General features: G+C 36.6%; 1 long non-coding RNA gene across 1 annotated transcript; it reads right to left on the bottom strand.

Annotated features, from left to right (window-relative positions):
• Positions 7,076–10,961, bottom strand: LOC109708547. Its single transcript, XR_002215775.1, has 4 exons — positions 10,712–10,961; positions 8,543–8,697; positions 7,381–7,665; positions 7,076–7,274 (listed from the first exon to the last, which is right to left on the bottom strand). It is a non-coding gene; the product is annotated as an uncharacterized LOC109708547 (long non-coding RNA).

Raw genomic sequence — 14,212 nt, 5'->3', positions numbered from 1 at the left:
GGCTCATTTAATTTCGAGTCGAGCTCGAGCGAGCCAAATATCGAGTCGAACGCGAGTCGAACGCGAGCCGGCTCGCTCATTTGCCAGCCCTACTCCTGCGCGATGCAACCGGTCTCTCCCAGAGGGACCGGTCTCTCGGGGACTGGTCTCTCCCCGAAGGGACCGGTTCCTGAGAGCTGGTTTTCTGGGACTTAGCCGATTTTTCAGCTTTCTCAGTTTTCACGCGTTCGGGGACTGGTCTCTCCCACCAGGGACCAGTCCCCGAGAGCTCAAAAACTGCAGTTTGCAGATTTTTGATTCTTTAGCTCTCGAAAACCTCCCACAATACACTTTTGATCATTTTAACACCTTCGGACTTTTCGAAGTGTTCCATCCTCGCACTTTGGTCAATTCGACTAAAGTTCGATATTTATTTTCCGAATTTTTGGTATATTACACGTTTTCTAATTTAAAAAATTAATTGCCAATAGAAACAGCTAGTATTAAATGTAGACTGTTATGTGGAATTTGAAATATTGTAATAACTGTCAAAATAAAAAAAAAAATTTAAAAAAATTCTAAAAAAGGAGGTCATGCCACCTCAGCTTTTGTTATTGCGGATTAATAGAGAGTAATAGATAATAGATTATATAAAGATGAATTGTTAACCCTAAAGAAGGCCTCCTCTTATTTTGGAGGGCTGTGAGGCCCATAACAATTTTTTTAAAAATTAATCGCACATCAATTCCAAGCTTTTCACTGCTTTTTTTTGTCCTTAATCTTTCTTTTGCAATCAAGTTTTTAAATCTCTTGATTTCATCGCAATAAAAATGATACTGTTAAAAGAGGATTTAGATTTTAACGATATTATCATGCCATTGCCTATTTAGATTTTTTTTGCATGTCAATTTTGGTCTCTAAACTTTATTTTTCACTTTAGTCCCCAAAATAAAATTTTAAAATTTTGAATTTAAATCCAAAATTTATTTTAAAATTAATCCAAAAATTTATGAGTAAAAAAAAAATTATACTCATAAAAATATAACAGTTAAATTATATATTATAATAATACTTTTTCGCCGCATCACACACGCAAACCCTTAACTAGTTACCAATATGCATCCGCTGTAAATATGAACGTAGAGCGCTTTCTAATTAGTACCCGGTCATTTTCATCTCAAACCTCAACCAAGCGTGATAGGGACTGATTAGGGACTAGAGAGCAATTTAACACCAAACAATGAAATATATTCATATTAATTTAACATGTGTCCATTAATGGNTATATATATATATATATATAACTAAGCTGGAATATTATCAATAGCACCAAACTATTGGTGCTATTAGTTTTTTAGCCCTTGGATTAAGAAATGTGTTGTTAGTTTGATATGGGCCCCCTAGGGTTGAGTGGGTGGTTGGTTGAATAGTATAATCAAATGGGTTAATCTAACGGCAGAAAATTTGATAGCGCCAAGTGCTTTGTGCTATCGATAGCATAGCAGCCAAACTCTATATATATAGAGAGAGAGAGAGTTGGACTAGGCTACTATTAGTAGCAAAACCCCATTGTTGCTACCAGTTTGTTAGCCGTTGGATTGCTTCACGATCCGTGCAGATGAGGGGAAGATTGCAGCGGACAATTAGTGTTAACAAAGCGCTCGGGTCCGTTTCCTTCCCGTCCGTACAGGGAAAAATTTGGGGGGAACCTCTTCTCTCAACTTTTTGCCTCTATCTCTCTCCTCTCCATCTCCCAACTTTTCCCTCCCTCTCCTCCCTAAAGCCTTCCTCCATTCCTTGCCTCTCTCTAGCTCCCTCGCTCCCTCGCTCCAAGCCCATTAGATCTACTCTTTTAACCATTTTCATCCGTTAGATCATACTATTCAAACCAACCAGCCCACTCACGCGTAGGGGACCACAATCAATCTAAACCATGGGAGCCGCTATGTCATTCGAACCGCACATCTACTACATCCAATAACTAAAAAAACTTATGAGTACAACGAGCTGATATACTCATAAGAGTATAGTAGCCCTAGCTATATATATATATATACTAATATACTATATATATATATATATATATATATATATATTATAATATATCATATATATAGAGAGATGAGAGAGAGAGGATGAGAGACCCCTAGAGAGAGGATGAGAGAACGATAGATCCTGTGATGAGAGAGAGAGTTGAGCTAGTACATCGGTAGCCAACATAGGGCTCGCGTTCCACCCATTTGTTTTCGATGAGTGGAGCCTCCAAATCGACGATCGGCACCAGGTTGAATATAAATCTTACCATTTTGAAGTGTTTTAAATCAAAATTTCATTATATTTTCAAAATTTATTTCATATCCATCGAGTGGACACAAGAATGAATGGGAAAATGAATATGTCTTTAAAAAATGTGAGATAAGAGTCTTGTAGTCAGCATCAACAGTTTATAGATCTTGTTTTAAATAGTCTTAAGCAATTTTCTAACAAAAAATCAATTGATTTGGATATCTTTACACCGTTAAACGAGAAAATGCCTCATAATCAGGATCAGTTAAAATTACAATTTTTGAACACCCATTTGATCATTTATGGCAAATGATGTCGAAAAGATTTGAAATTGATATTCCTAAGAACACTTCAAGTAGGTATAGATCATGTTCAACGTGCGCATCGTCGATTTGCGAGGGTCTATCATCGAAAACAATGGATGGCAACGGAGGCCGTTCTGTATCGATAATATTCTAGCTCAATACTCTATATATAATATATATATATATATATATATATATATATATATATATAGCTAGGCTAGTATACTATCGGTAGCATAGAGGCCTCCGTGCTGCCAAGTTGTTTTCGATGATGCGGCTTCCAAATCGACGATCAGCTCCGTTAGACTTGATCTACACTATTGAAAGTATTTGAAAACTAAATTTCATAATTTTTATGTAGTATCCTTGATTCTTGGGTTACCCGTGGATTTCAGCATCTGAGGCTTGTCGACACATCTGGAGAGTGTCGGGACAAGTCGGAATCGTTTTGGCACGAAATAGACGCAAAACGGACTCACTGCGACGCTAGAGTAGAGTTTTAACATTGGAATCTGCAAAGTGCAGGTTTTCAGTATTGAGTACCGATACCATACAGGGGAGTACCGGTACCCCAGTGCACTTCCAAATATACTACTCTCGGGTTGCGCCAATTTGATCCTAAGTACCGGTACGGCATCGGGCTAGTACCGGTACCTGGGGTGCGTGTAACATACGGAATCCCCAATAGGTTATACCGAACTTCCGTCAAATTGACCGAAGTGTGGTTGCGGACGAAGCGCGGGATCCATTTAATTATTCCGAGTGCTTCGGAGTATATTTAGTGAGTGTTCGGACATGGGAGAGCAAGCTAGGATGTTTCCAGCTCTGTTTGTGCTGGGATTGCTCTCGGGGTCCGGACCCTGCTTGTAGGGTCCGGACCTCGTACGCGGAAAATGCCAGGTTGGGTTGAGCTCTGTTGTTTGGAGGGGCTTAGTGTAATTGTGTGTGTTAAGTGTTTATATGTGGGTTTCTTTGTGTTTAATCCTTATTTCACTCACACAAACAACAAAAGAGAAACTCTCTTTCTCTCTCTAGATCTCTCTCTCTCTCTTAGGGTTGCTCTAATGGTAGAGAGATGGTGGAGTAGAGCTTGCTTAAGCAACTCTCTTGTGCAACCTTAGCTTAGAGGAGAGCTTTGGTTTGAGGTAAGTGGTATGAGATTTGAGGGTTTTGTGATTAGGGTTTGGTTATTTCCTTCTAGTAGTTGCTTCTAGAGGATGTAGTGGTGGATTGGTTCATGGATCTCCATGTTTTGGGAGTTATTTGGTAAAGATGAAAACCTTAGGGTTAGATTTAGAGTTTTGTAAACTATGAGATTTAACTTGGGTTTGATCTCTTGTAGCCCTAATTGGTGGATAAACTGACGCGTTAGAACACTCGGTTCGGAGTTCCGACGAGTCTATGTCAAGATATGTAGGAAAAATCTCATTTCGGCTTCGTTTGCCATGAGTCGAGGAAATAGGCAGCCATAAATCACGGGACTTGAATCGTAGTCTTCCGGCATCTCTACAAGGTGGGGGGTGCTATCCGAAATCATCGAATTTCTCATTATGTCTATGTCACCTTTCTTGAGCATATATGTGTATTATGGCATTCATGCATTGTAGGGTATTGGGCTATGGTTGGGAATCTCTTGTATGCTTCTAGATATGAGAACATATAAATTGATATTGGACCATGCATATAGAACCCTATGAATGTATGAAATGAATGTGGACTATGACATTAGTAAACAAAGGTGACATTGACACTAGCGGGTATGATTTATATAGTATGCTAGATAAGGTAAAACCTTAAGAGCATTATGGAATGTTGGACAATGACATTAGTGAACATTGTGATATTGTGACATTGTGGGATTGGCATCGAGGATAGGTATGCTAGACAAGGTGAAACCTTAAAGAGCATTGTGGTAAGTGGCAAGAATGGCATGAGTGGCTATACATCCTCAAAATTGAGGATTGGATCATACTCACATTGGGTATTGGCTTCAGGGCGGTAGCTCCCCTTCAAGCGGTGTGTTTCGGAGTTGTCACCACTAAGTGTAGCGGAATTCTCCCTAGAAGACGGTTCCTCGGGTTGTAGTGGTATTCTCCCCGAATGAAAGGGATTTTGGTTGTGAGTTTTAGGGTTAACCATGTATTAACCGGGATGATTGGGTAAAAGCCAAGGTAAATGTGAATTGTATTATGTATCCCGTTGGGTTGTAGCGGTATTCTCCCCGACAGGTAAGGGATTGGGTTTGGTAAGTGAAAGACTTGAATGCATCATCATGATTATATCACGTGTTGATTCATTACTTGTTCAGGCATTGTAGTAGCATTGCATTAGTTAGTTTGCTATCTATCTATCATTTTTCCTACATATGCCTGAGTAGACCTAGTGGGCGAGTCGGCGGAGTCGGCGGCCGAACCCGCTGGAAACTTTCTTGTAGTTCTCATCCCACTAACCATACAGGTCCTAGCGCGTGCGGGGCAGTCGAGGATCGCGGCATGGATATCGTGCTCTAGATAACGGACTGCCGTTGTGTATAGAGGCACCTTATGTATTTCATCTATTATAGTTGATGAATGAAAAATGTAATAAATTCATTTGAGAGATGTTTATGTATATTGGAAGAATGAATGTAAAGAAAATTGTGAGCTTTGTATTTGATTCAAAGTGATCAAGATACAATATATGGATGTAATAGCTAGATTACTTTCACTTGTGATGATTGTTGCTTGCCCTCGTGCAAGCCATGTATACTCCAATTCTGTCTGGTTTGGATTGCTATACATGTTGGGTGGAGCCTTAGGCGAACAAGGGAGGTTCTGTCTGTTCGGCGTCTGTGGACGTGCCCGAACCGACCAAATTGGCGGTTGCAGGGCGTAACAGTGCGAGTGTGCGGGTTGAGAGGCCAAGTACCGGTAACCAAATCTGGTACCGGTACTCCAGCTGGATTTTGAGTTGGTGAGGGGTACATTAGTCTTTTGGTTTGATCGTTATCACCAAGGTTACCTCAACCATTTATACTTGCACAGAGAGCTGAGAGCAGAGTTTTTATTGTTGTGGCTCTTTCTCTCTCTAGTTTTTGAACGTGCTCGTGGTAGTGATCGCGGCTCGAGTTCGGGTGATTTCGACGTCGATTCGGATGGCCGTTCGAGCGTGCGTGCATCACAGTTGCGCTATTGGAGGCCGGACGAGCGCATGATTTCCGCTTCTTTTGACTTCTCGCCATGGTTGGACGAGCTTTCGAGGTGGGTTGAAGTTTACCGAAATCGTCTGTTTTCATCCTAAGCCGAAGTTGACAGCATGTATTTTTGGCTTCGTATATCATGTTTAATAGCTCGAATTCGTCGATTGCATGTTCTTTGAAATCTAAATTTGGAGCATAGTTAGTGATGTAGATGACTTATACATGTTGGAATTGAATTTAACTTAGGAGAAAACTATTAGATTCTACACTGTCACTTTCTGAAAATTACCAAATCTAGCTTTAGGAGTTATGGTTCACTTGTATCGTCGTTGTTTGTATACGGTGGATACCCAGAATAGTGTAGAATGAATTTACACTCGTGCTGCGATATCGAGCTTATTTTATAGTAGTGTGTAGACTGTTTTGGACTATCGGGTACCGTCGCAGTGGACGGTGGACCGAAATTTCTGTACTTTGCATCAGATTGTGCCGAGGGCACGTGAGTTTGGTTGTTAGACCAGCTAGACCCATTTGCTTTGATTATAGCCTTGAGAGCCTGATTGAGCTCGGCAGAGACACGCTTGCATACTCAGTTGGGTAGCGCCCACGAGTGCCACTCCGGAGTCATGCTTTGTACTTTTGCGTTGATGTCGTATCCTGGTTGAACTTGCTCTCCACCAACAACCCAGCATGGTGGTGGTTGGTGTAGCTTCGACAGGTAGGACCACTACAACATTTTGTATTAAAGATGGCTTTTATGTGTACCTATAGCGGCTTTATAAAAAGCCACAACAATAAGTACCGACGCTTCTGAAAAAGCCACAAAAACATCCGGTAAAAACTAAATCAGTATAGGTCTGTGTCAATATAACGACATCCTCAAAAAGCCGCATTTTAGTGCCTATAGCGGCTTTTTGGTAGCCACAATATTTTAATTTTCACAGCTTTCAAATTGTGGCACTTATATAGCCGCCTTTGATTATCTATAGCGGCTTTTTGGCACAATACTACAATTTCTACAGTTTTTAAGAGCTACGGTAATTAAAAAGCCGCCTCTAATTAGAATAACGACATCAGGTGTGCCACAATGCTATAGGTTTTGCAGCTTTTTTATGTTGTTAGTAAAATTATGTTGTGGCTTTTTGTAAACTATTAATATGCATATAAAATGACCTTTCATAAGGCTACTATTAGGCTACTATTGATTGAAATATATCAACTTTTTAATATGTATATTAGCTACGCATAGTAGTTGTATGTAAGATACAATACAAACACAACACATTCATATCAAAAAGTTGTTTCATTCATATATAAGCCAAGAATATCGAATGAAACCAAAATATTAATTGTTCCTAACATCCTCAACATCAATAAAATGATAAAAAACTATAATATTCAAAAATAATTTTTTAGAAAGGACACAGTAGCTCAAAAACATAAAATGATACAAAAAAAATAATCAAATATCACTGGAGGGATTTGATGATGCTGACGTATAGCAGGTGCAGGTGCCCGAACACATCCTGTAACAAAAACAAGAATTTCTTTTAATAAAATAAGAATATAGTTAACAATTAAAACATAATGATAATATCAATAAACTTATCTAGATAAAGTCATTTTTCCTACCTGACGTCTGCCACCAAGGTTACAATTAATCTGGCATTTTTTGTCTTATAAATTTCATAACAGCAGCTAATTGAGACTGCAATTGAGAAACCATTTTTTTATTCTCTTGCACTTCCTCTCTTAACTTTTGCACTTCCTCCGTTGATTCCGAGTTATAACACACACAACTTTCGAATGGGATTAATCCTAGCCCTCCCACTCGGCCTCCATACTCTTTTCTTATGACTTCGATATAAATCTTGTTTTCCATTGCAATCACATTCTCTTGAGAAGATTCAGATGTTCCTGACCAATTAGCCAATTTCTCTTTAGCATCAATCTATACAATAAATTTTGTTTGCAAATTCATAGAAAGTATCAACTTATACAATAGGAGAGGACAAATTTCTTTTAGCATTTTATGATCAAAATTATAGAAAGTATCAACTTACAATAGCAGTACAAAGAAAGTTGCAGCAACCTATCCTTTATTCAAGGGTTTTGGAAAGCTTATTGGAAAGTTGCAAATTTCATATGAACTTGGGTAACTGAGGAATCGAGGTGTTAGTTTTGCAAGCATTGGGGCCAGGCCCTTCCTAAAACCATGTCCCTGTGGAAATTAATGAGGTAAAGCATCATAAATAATGATGCACATCATGTATAAGAGAACCAAAAGACATTTAATTTGATCATGGATCATTTCATTTAATGCTATTTGATCGAACAGAAGATTACATCCAAAACCTCTATATACAATCGCTAAACACTAGGAATGTTGCAGGCCATTGAACATGACTCAAATCATTGAAGCGTGGCTCATGCTGCAAACATGCAATACTGGTGAGCTTAGAATAAAGAAAATTAAATGAGCTTACTTCTTTAAACTCTTAAATGCTCCAATTAAAAAGGAAAATGGCCCACCAAGTATTTGAAGGGTTGATTATATAGTGCCCCTAGATTATGCATGAGCCAAAATATGCAATCAAAGATTACCTATATACCAGTATCCAAAAAATTCAAGCAGCATCTCAACATCGTCATTTGGCAATAACCAGGATCATGAACTAAATTTTAACTACTAAAAAGGAATGCTGTTAAGATGCTCCTTACCAGCTGCTCTCAATGAGATCTACGAATCTAATAATGCAGCAGAGACAATGAAAAATAATGAAATAAATTATACCATGTATGTGTCTAATGGCATAACTGATACTTGATCGAGCCAAATTGTCCCACTCTCAGCGGTCGTCAACTGAAGTCTTGAATTGGCATTTGTTCCACTGGATTTCAACAGAAATTCAATCTTGGTCTAGTCTGAAAGTTCTGAGCATCTCAGCTCTACAAGAAGTAAATTTGTCAATTGCTATAATAGAAAGAATCGAAACAACAGGAATGATGACATATCTAAGTTGACTTCATCCGAAATACTAATCAGCTGAGCGAGACAATTATGGTGGTGCATAGAAGCATCTTCAAACCAATGCAATTGCATAAATCAATAACAGCTTTTTTTCTTGAGAAAAAAGAGAACAAACTGATACAAACTTCTTTCTATTGTGTAAAATGAGAAGTAAAGGACCTCATAATTGGCAACAATGCTACAAGATAGCATAGCATAATTATGCAAGGAGACAAATAATATTATCATAGGCATAATATAATAGTGTGTAATGTGTTGCTTGCTAGTGACTTATTACTGTGACTGAAGTTTCCTTCCTGTAGGACAGAAGCTATAGGACAGAACCAAACATCAGGATAAGCAAGGACTAAATAATTAATGACATAGAATAAGCATAGGACTATTAAAGGCTTCTGATGAAGTTAATTTTAAATCTTTATTATAATATATTACCTTCCATTTTAAAAAACTTCGTCAAATTTTGTCAGGATTTAACAATTCTGTTTAAATGAAAGTTAAACAACATTCCATCAAATAATATTTTGATACTACCACGGAAAGAAGTTATGAGAAGTACTTCTCATATAGCACTTTGTTAAATAGATTTACTTCCAACACCATAGCCAATTATTTTATCAATACATAAAATCCGTCTGAGAAATAAACAATTGAACTATTAAAAAGTTGAGAACAAAAATTAACCAAGAAATTTTTGTTGGATCGGGAATAGTAGTTAGTTATATTTCATTATGAACTTTGATTAAAAAGTTGAGAACGAAAAACCATTCACTTCTATTTGAGCTGGATTGAATAGGTCAAATCATTTTGGCTTAAACTTCGATCTTGTCACTGATTAACTAGATAAAAAAAGTAACTCAAAATTTCAAATTGCATATATTCAAATAGGATAATTTAGTTAAATATACTAGAACCATCTAAACTTTTAAGATTGTATACTTTATTTAAATTTATATTTTATTAATTTAAAATAATTGATTTGGGGACACTTGTAATATAGGTAAGTGTTGTTGCTACTTTATAAGCAGTGAAATTAACACACTTACAAGTTATAACAACCAAAATAAATAACGTTCAAATTTGACTTTCAAGATCCAAATATGATGATTACAGTGAAAGATATAAGTCCTATTTATCATATTTGCGATATTAAGTGAGAAACCCATCATCTTTTTTTTTTGCACTCTTTACATTTCGTCAGCTTTATAAGCCCAAACAACAAAACAATGGGGCGAAAGCCGACAGCTGAAACTGCGGAATGGATGCTACTGAGAGCTCCTTAATTACTTGTATCCAAGGCATCTTATTCTCATGGAATCATATATACATCCTTTGGTGATTATTTTCCTAGCTTCCCAACTCACTAGCATCCAAAAGGAGCTCATGTATACTTAACTACTGAAAGATGCACCAAATAATTAAGCACATGTACACTTAACACTACTGAAAGATGAAAACTATCATCAAAAACTTCTCTTTAGACTAACAAATGCAGCAAAAAAATCTAACCACATGAATTAGTAGCTAACTACTGAAATATGAAAAATCTAAAAGAGGTTTACATTTATGCACTAAAAGCACTATGAATTTCATCAACTTCATGTATGACTTTTCACCCAGACCATTTTGAAATAGTAACAAAAAGAGTAATTAATTCCAAGTATTAGATACTATTATATGTTTGAATTACGGTCAACTAGGCTCTACATTCATGAAGTAGCAAGATTCCAACAATCACTCAACAAAAATCGATAGAAATTACTTAGAATAAGAACCAAATTAGACTAAAAAAACTCATAAATATAGAGAGTATAATTGCTAATTCGGTGACATTCACATGAACATATATCTCTCAAAGCTCATTAAAAATGAAAAAAAATCAAAATAAAAGATGAAAACTTACCAAAAAAGCAGCGATAAAGAGGGAAAACTTACCAAAAAAGCAGTGATAAAGAGGGAACACGAAGGTCGACGAACGATCCCTTCCAAATCGGCGATCATGTGAGGTCAAGAGGGATCACGTCGACGAACAATTCCTCCCAATGCGGCGATCTTGTGCGAGGTCAAGATGATGTGGATGAGTTCGGAAATCCTAGAAAAATGTAGAGAAGAGAAAAGCCCTAGAAGTGCTCGGAGGAGACGGAGTGGGAGTAGGGGTGGAAACGAGCCGAGCTCGAGCGAGCTTATGTCAGCTCAAATTCGGCTTGAAATTAATTTCGAGCCTAAATGCTCAAGCTCGGCTTGAAATTAATTCGAGCCAAGCTCGAGCGAGCCTAATTTCGAGTCGAGCCGAGCTCGAGCTCTAAACGAGCCGATTGAAATTATCAACATTATATAATCAACAGTTTAATTTTTATAGAGCATTATCTATAATTTGATGCAACATGTTCAATAGTTCAAAATACAAAATAATTGTAAGAAATGTGAGCTAGAGTGACTGCCTGACTAGGTGAGGGTCAGAGAGAGAGAGAGGGAAAAAAATTGGGGATTTGAAAATTTGAATGTTATCATGTTTTAGGGTTATGTGCAATAGTAAAAGTCTGAAAGAGAGAGTGTGTTATGTAAATTTAGAGTTGGGCTCAATTACACAGTTGTACTTGTTGGGTTTATTTTATGGGCAAGCAATAATGGCCCAAATTAAATTATATATATATATATATATATATATATATATATTTCGAGCTTTCGAGCTTTTCGAGCCTAATTCGAACGAGCCAAGTAATACTCAAGCTCGGCTTGAAATGAATTTCGAGCCTTTTATTTTGTTCAAGCTCGGCTCATTTAATTTCGAGTCGAGCTCGAGCGAGCTGAATATCGAGCCGAACACGAGTNTTGCCAGCCCTAAGTGGGAGAGAGAGCGATCGGGTGGAGTGGGAGAGATGGTTCTGTGTGTAGGAGAGGGAGACAGGGAGAGACAGAAGGAGAGAGAATGTGTATTATGGGCCTTGAGAGAGAGAGAAAGAAAGAGAGTTGAGTAATTAATTATGGGCTAGGCCTAGAAAGAAAGGAAAGGGATATATAATTTGGGCTACTATTTTGGGCCGGCCCATATCAAAAAGTCGCTAAATAAATGTCGCCTTTTAACTAATTTCCTGTAGTGAGGTCTTAACCCGACTTAAGCATTTTGGGTGGTGACTAGGCCCAAAAGGTTAAGAGAGTTAAGTGTGCTAGGACGAAAGTAATCCTAGGATGGGTGACCCTCTGAAAAGTTGGGGCGTCACAGAATGTGTACTAGCAGAGGCCAACACATGATAGACCAAATCGAGATCTCGAGGTAGTGAGATATATGCAAGACGACCACGGGAATCAATCCAACATTTCTATCTAACTAAGTGTTATGGTTGCGATCCGTGGAGTGGAGATTTAGAGTAAGGGATAAATGTGAGTCGATGTACGCCGAGTTTAGTAGGTTGGAATGTCAGGACCTAATGCTGGTAAAAGACAGAAAAAAATTGGACCCTAAGTTCCATAAGCCTAATAGACATGCCAGGGTACGAGAAGGCTATTGTGCATTGTTTGTGAAGATACTATGCTAGGCAACACTCTACAGCAGATCAGTTGGAATGATCAGTGCTAGTCGTATATATGCAGAACCAGAGAGGTACATCCAAGGTAGTATTAGTAAGAGTACTCAGGTAATACTAGTAAACAAGGATAGGTTATGACAAGTTATTTTGGAATAACACACAGTAATGGGATGTGGGTGGTATGGTTTTGAAGATGATACTGATAGTCTGTTTATGTTAGTGGCACTGGAGGTAAAGTTTTTTGCTTTTACTATTACCGCATCATTCATGGATGCAATTCAAAGCATACCAATTAGCATCTTGGACCTAGTATATGTATCACTACTGAATATTTAAATCAACTAATTATTTAGTAAAAAATAATATCCTAATCACCTAGGACGTGTGCCCAAATTTTAACTTTGCATAGTATGCCCTAGGGAGTGAACTACACAATGAGGTTTCACAGATGATAGGTTTGATGTACTCTAGTTGTGGATGTACAGCATATTGTATTTATTTATTCTTACATTCTCTACAGTCTACACTACGCCCTTCGTTGATATCCATTGCTTTATTTTAGAAAAAAAAAAAACAATTTCTTCATATTATTTACCAAAAAAAACAAAGAAATGACATGCTCCACTTGATAAAGGGAAGTGCTATTTGTAAATCGACCTTTTTATGTATGCTTTACTACATTACAATCCAGTGGTTTAGACAACCTTTTGGATTTACTACTGAAGAGTATGAAAAAGTTACCAACTGTCCCTAGAGCAAGTGGTAAAGGGCTTGGTGGTTAGTATCCGAGATCTAAGTTCAAATCCTAGTTGATTCACATTTCCAACTAAGTTTATTTCTAAATGAAATGAAATAAACGAAGCGGGTAGCGTGCTACCTATCTCTCAAAAAAAAAAGAAGAAGAGTATGAAAAAGTTAGCCTCTGAATGGTAATATTGCAAAATACACATTAAAAAATTGACGTATAAGTAGGCATTTTGCTCTATGATAACTGTATATCTTATCAAGGCACCGTTTGGTTCAGATATATGGGGGGGGGGAGATACACCGTTATTTCTCCGGGGGGGGATACACCGTTATTTATCTCTTTATATCTAAACACTAGTTTGAGGTAGAGCGAATAATAGTTTTCCTCTTGGAGGAATAAGCTGGTATAATTTTAGAATAGCTATTCCACCCTCCTACTGAGCTTGTTCCCAAGCGAAAACAAGCTTAATTAAAGTTTAAATTAATTTTAATTATGGTATTAAATCAGTAATTAAACTAATTAATTTTAAGTCATTATCTATTGCTTAAATAGTAAAGTAATTAATTAATTTATCATTTATAATCAATTAGCTAATTGAATAATTAATTATTTATGATGTTTATGCAATATCTAATATTTATGTTGATGAACTAATTAATATTTTTGCTAATCTAATTATTTTATTAACTAATTATCTAACTATTAGATATTTAACTAACTGATTTATTAATTTATTAAATTATTAAATTACTTGTGGTTAATTAAATTATTAATTAACAATACTCATAATAGCTAATTATTTCATTAATTAATATTTAGGATTATCTATCAGTATTCATGATTAATTAGTTAATTAAATAAGTTAAATTATTATTAAAATAATATTTTATATTAATTAATTAAATAAATTATTATTATTTTAGAATTAAATTACTCTTATTCTCACTATTCCAATTTAACATCTAAATGCTATTTTTCTTATTCTCGAAAACAACTAAATTTTCATCCAAATATAAAATTGATCTTATTCCTACTTATTCCAAGAGCTGCAGTTACACTAAAAATAAGCAAAAACAACTTATTTCCAAACCAAATGATAGTAGTCAGTATACAAAAGTAGATGAAATAGAAAAGAAATGCTATATTCGATAAATAAAGAAG

This window comes from Ananas comosus, linkage group 1 (assembly GCF_001540865.1).
Source record: "Ananas comosus cultivar F153 linkage group 1, ASM154086v1, whole genome shotgun sequence".
Taxonomy (NCBI): domain Eukaryota; kingdom Viridiplantae; phylum Streptophyta; class Magnoliopsida; order Poales; family Bromeliaceae; genus Ananas; species Ananas comosus.
Note: the sequence above shows the minus strand (reverse complement) of the source record. Positions and strands in the feature narration are given on the sequence as shown.